This window comes from Triticum aestivum, chromosome 3B (genome assembly GCF_018294505.1).
Source record: "Triticum aestivum cultivar Chinese Spring chromosome 3B, IWGSC CS RefSeq v2.1, whole genome shotgun sequence".
Taxonomy (NCBI): domain Eukaryota; kingdom Viridiplantae; phylum Streptophyta; class Magnoliopsida; order Poales; family Poaceae; genus Triticum; species Triticum aestivum.
In genome coordinates, this window is record NC_057801.1 from 380,410,632 (window position 1) to 380,416,644 (window position 6,013).

The following is a 6,013-nucleotide window of genomic DNA, read 5'->3' on the forward strand; positions in this document are numbered from 1 at the left end:
GGAAGATCATTTGTTCAGATCCTTAATGATAATTAATACTCCTCTGATTATGAACATTAATATGCTTTGTGAGTAGTTATGTTTGTTCCTGAGGACATGGGAGAAGTCTTGTTATAAGAAATCATGTGAAAATTTGGTATTTGTTCGATATTTTGATGAGATGTATGCTGTCTCCCCTGTAGTGGTGTTATGTGCACGTAGACTACATGACACTTCACCATAATTTGGGCCTAGGGAAAGGCATTGGGAAGTAATAAGTAGATGATGGGTTGCTAGAGTGAAAGAAGCTAAAACCCTAGTTTATGCATTGCTTCGTAAGGGGCTGATTTGGATCCATATGTTTCATGATATGGTTAGATTTACCTTAATTCTTATTTCGTAGTTGCGGATGTTTGCAAGAGGGTTTAATCATAAGTGGGAGGCTTGTCCAAGTAAGGACAACACCCAAGAACCGGTCCACCCACATATCAAATTATCAAAATAACGAACGCGAATCATATGAGCATGATGAAAACTAGCTTGAAAGTAATTCCCATGTGTCCTCGGGAGCGCTTTGCTTTATATAAGAGTTCATCCAGATTTGTCCTTTGCTACAAAAAGGATTAGGCCACCTTAGTTAATTTTGTTACTTGTTACCCGTTATGAATTATCTTATCGCACAACTATCTATCACCGATAATGTCAGTGCTTGTAGATGATACCTTGCTGAAAACCGCTTGTCACTTCGTTCTGCTCCTCGTTCGGTTCGGCACTCTTACTTATCGAAAGGACTATGATAGATACCCTATACTTGTGGGTCATCAAGACTCTTTTCGGGTGCCGTTGCCGGGGAGTGAAGCGCCTTTGATGAGTGAAATTTGGTAAGGAAACATTTGTGTAATGTGCTGACATTTACTGTCACTTATTACTATGAAAAATAATCCTTTGAGGCGCTTGTTTGGGGTATCTTCACCTCGATCGGAAGATCAAAGAGTTGCTCCTCAACCTACTTCACCTACTGAAAATATTTATTACAAAATTCCTTCTGGTATGATAGAGTGTAACATCCCAATTTTCTAATTTGGATGTTAATAGATCATTCATATGCATATCATATTTTTCCATGCATTATTTGCTTTTTTGAAATATTCTTTTCATATGCAACTAAAGGAAATTTATTGGAGTGGAGATAACATGACTTCTCCCTTGTTTTAAAAATGTTCATAATGTCCAGAATATTATTTCCAGTTCATCTGTCATGTTCTGGTATTTTCCTTATTCTCCAAAATATTTTATTTGACTGTTTTATTGTTGTTTTGTGTGGCTTATTGCATAAAAACTATTTTCAAAAATTGCATTAGATGTGGAACTAGTGTTCCCGTACTGGATACTGGTAGGTATATTTTTATTGCTTGTTTATATTATTTTTAGGATTTTATTCTGTGTTTTTTATTTTTAGTTATTTATTTCTCTGCAGCTGTGGTTTTTTTATAAAAAAATTAGCACGCAACTCCTGCACTGCCGCGGCCCATCAAACTCCTAGTGCCCCAGCCCATCTGACCGAACCGGTACGTGCCACCACACCGCACCTGCCCGCTCGTTCACCTCCAGCCGCTAACTAGCGGGACCCGCCCACGCTCGTGCTCATCTCCTTCACTGAGTCGGACCGGAGGGCGCCGCATGCACATCCAAGACCGAGCCCGAGTTGACCTCGCGCTCCTGATCCACCCCGCGCACGCCCGACCTGCCGTACGCGAGCAAAACCCCTAGGGAAACCTAGCTCAACCCTTTTCCCATCTCCTTATGCCTCAAGCTTCGTCCGAGCTTGAACCGATCTCGCCGAAAAGCTTCGGAGTCCGCCGCCATCGCCGGTCGATTTCATCGCTGTTAGTAAGTTGCTGTCGCCGTGGTTTATTTCTTTAGATTCCCCACTCGAGGACTCACGCCCCTGACCTCCTTACTTGGCCAGAAACGCAGCCGAGCGAGCCGCCCGAGCGAACCCGACGCCGGCGGAGCAGCATTTGTTCACGTCGTCACCACCGCCCGCAGAGGACGCCCTGCCGCCGTTGAACACCACCACCACCTCCGCCGCTCGACAGTGCAGCCGCCCGTCACCTCTTCTTCGCCGGAGACCCACCGGAGGAGCGCCACCGCCGCCGCTTCCCTCTGCTTTTGGTGAGCACGCACGCACATGAGCTCCCTCGACCAATCACGTGATGACACGTGGCGATAGCTACACTACATCACAGTAAACCGCCATGAGATTTCTGTTCTTTTTGTTTTTCACAGACATTCATCCAAAATCCAACTAGCTATATCTTTTAGCTATAACTCCAAATTAGGTGATTCTTTTTCCTATGCACTCACAAAAATCAGCACTTTATCACAGAACCAAGATCTCACATGTTTGCACTTTTTAAATTTGAAATCTTTCAAATTTGAAATAAACCTTCCGAAGGCCATAGCTTTCAAACCATTTGTCGGTTTTGAGCGTTTCTTTTTGCATTGTGATCTTAGTGCTATTTAGGTGATTTTTACATACTGTTATTTGCATTTTAAAATGGTTTTCTTGCTGTTGGTTTTATTTGGTCTTATTGGAAGTTTCGGTGATTGATTTGTTGATTATGTGAAATGTGTAGATTGTCTGGAGTGCGACGCGAGCTATTGTCAGGAGTGTGACTTTTCGAACCAGAACCAAGGCAAGTTACATGTTGATCATCCTTTACCTATTGTTTTATATGCATTTAGTTATGCCACACTATGAATATATGCATGTATAGGTTTACTATATTATTTTTCTGCTATATTGTTGAGCTATCTCCTGTCAATGCACAACGTGCTAGTTATAGTTTTGCTATGCTTGTAGACGGGGTTGGTTCATGTATTCATTGAGCTTATGTGAGGATTATATATATAAAAAATTGAGTAGTTATTACAGGCTTAACTCACCTCTGGGCGGAACTGGTAGTGATGGGTGGTTTCATGAACATCATGGTTTATACCCTCAGAATGTAAGTGGATGGCCGCCCAGGATCAAAAAGACTAGACAAACTTAGTGACTAGTAGCTTCCATGCGCGACCACTAGCTAAATGGGCTCTGGCTTAGTTGAGTAGGTTGTGGGATCCTCGCCCAGGTTGTTGGGGAACGTAGTAATTTCAAAAAAATTCCTACGCACACGCAAGATCATGGTGATGGCATAGCAACAAGAGGGGAGAGTGTTGTCTACATACCCTTGTAGACCGTAAGCGGAAGCGTTAGCACAACGCGGTTGATGTAGTCGTACGTCTTCACGGCCCGACCGATCAAGCATCGAAACTACGGCACCTCCGAGTTCTTGCACACGTTCAGCTCGATGACGTCCCTCGAACTCCGATCCAGCCAAGTGTCGAGGGAGAGTTCCGTCAGCACGACGGTGTGGTGACGATCTTGATGTTCTACCATCGCAGGGCTTCGCCTAAGCACCGCTACAATATTATCAAGGTGGACTATGGTGGAGGGGGGCACCGCACACGGCTAAGAGATCCAAGGGATCAATTGTTGTGTCTTTGGTGCTAGCCCTGCCCCTCTATTTATATGTTGAGCCCCGGGGTCGAAACTTGGAGCAAAAGCCTCCTCAAAGTCGGTTTTGCCCGAAAGGCAAGAGTCCCACTCGGACTCCAGGACCAAACGCCACAATCCTTGGCGTCTGGCCCAGACGCCATGGGCCTCGGCATCTGGCCCAGGGCCAGACGCCAGGGTCTCCGGCGTTTGGCCCCCTGGCCTCCACAAAACTCCTTTTGCACCGACCTAAAGCCTCATGGGCTTGACCCCTTGGCCTAACCATATCATCCAATATATGAATCTTTACGTCTCGACCATTTCGAGACTCCTCGTCATGTCCCCGATCTCATCCGGGACTCCGAACTCCTTCGGTACATCAAAACATGTAAACTCATAATATAACTGTCATCGAAACCTTAAGCGTGCGGACCCTACGGGTTCGAGAACAATGTAGACATGACCGAAACACGTTTCCGGTCAATAACCAATAGCGGAACCTGGATGCTCATATTGGCTCCCACATATTCTACGAAGATCTTTATCGGTCAGACCGCATAACAACATACGTTGTTCCCTTTGTCATCGGTATGTTACTTGCCCGAGATTCGATCGTCGGTATCTCAATACCTAGTTTAATCTCGTTACCGGCAAGTCTCTTTACTCGTTCCGTAATACATCATCTCACAACTAACTCATTAGTTGTAATGCTTGCAAGGCTTAAGTGATGTGTATTACCGAGAGGGCCCAGAGATACCTCTCCGACAATCGGAGTGACAAAACCTAATCTCGAAATACGCCAACCCAACATGTACCTTTGGAGACACCTGTAGTACTCCTTTATAATCACCCAGTTACGTTGTGACGTTTGGTAGCACCCAAAGTGTTCCTCCGGTAAACGGGAGTTGCATAATCTCATAGTTACAGGAACATGTATAAGTCATGAAGAAAGCAATAGCAAAATACTTAAACGATCAAGTGCTAAGCTAACGGAATGGGTCAAGTCAATCACATCATTCTCCTAATGATGTGATCCCGTTAATCAAATAACAACTCTTTGTCCATGGTTAGGAAACATAACCATCTTTGATTAACGAGCTAGTCAAGTAGAGGCATACTAGTGACACTCTGTTTGTCTATGTATTCACACATGTATTATGTTTCCGGTTAATACAATTCTAGCATGAATAATAAACATTTATCATGATATAAGGAAATAAATAATAACTTTATTATTGCCTCTAGGGCATATTTCCTTCAGTCTCCCACTTGCACTAGAGTCAATAATCTAGATCACATCGCCATGTGATTTAACATCAATAGTTCACATCACCATGTGATTAACACCCATTGTTCACATCGTCATGTGACCAACACCCAAAGGGTTTACTAGAGTCAATAATCTAGTTCACATCGCTATGTGATTAACACCCAAAGAGTACTAAGGTGTGATCATGTTTTGCTTGTGAGAGAAGTTTAGTCAACGGGTCTGCTATATTCAGATCCATATGTATTTTGCAAATCTCTATGTCAACAATGCTCTGCACGGAGCTACTATAGCTAATTGCTCCTACTTTCAATATGTATCTAGATCGAGACTTAGAGTCATCTAGATCTGTGTCAAAACTTGCATCGACGTAACTTTTTACGACGAACCTTTTTTTTCACCTCCATAATCGAGAAATATTTCCTTATTCCACTAAGGATAATTTTGCCCGCTGTCCAGTGATCTACTCTTAGATCACTATTGTACTCCCTTGCTTAACACAGTGTAGGGTATACAATAGATCTGGTACACAGCATGACATACTTTATAGAACCTATGGCTGAGGCATAGGGAATGACTTTCATTCTCTTTCTATCTTCTGCCGTGGTCGAGTTTTGAGTCTTACTCAATTTCACACCTTGTAACACAGGCAAGAACTCTTTCTTTGACTGTTCCATTTTGAGCTACTTCAAAATCTTGTCAAGGTATGTACTTACTGAAAAACTTATCAAGCGTCTTGATCTATCTCTATAGATCTTGATGCTCAATATGTAAGCAGCTTCTCCGAGGTCTTTCTTTGAAAAAACTCCTTTCAAACACTCCTTTATGCTTTGCAGAATAATTCTACATTATTTCCGATCAACAATATGTCATTCACATATACTTATCAGAAATGTTGTAGTGCTCCCACTCACTTTCTTCTAAATACAGGCTTCACCGCAAGTCCGTATAAAACTATATGCGTTGATCAACTCATCAAAGCATATATTCCAACTCCGAGATGCTTGCACCAGTCCATAGATGGATCGCTGGAGCTTGTACATTTTGTTAACACCTTTAGGATTGACAAAACCTTCTGGCTACATCATATACAACTCTTTTTTAATAAATCCATTAAGGATTGCAGTTTTGTTATCCATTTGCCAGATTTCATAAAATGCGGCAATTGCTAACATGATTCGGACAGACTTTAAGCATCGATACGAGTGAGAAAATCTCATCGTAGTCAA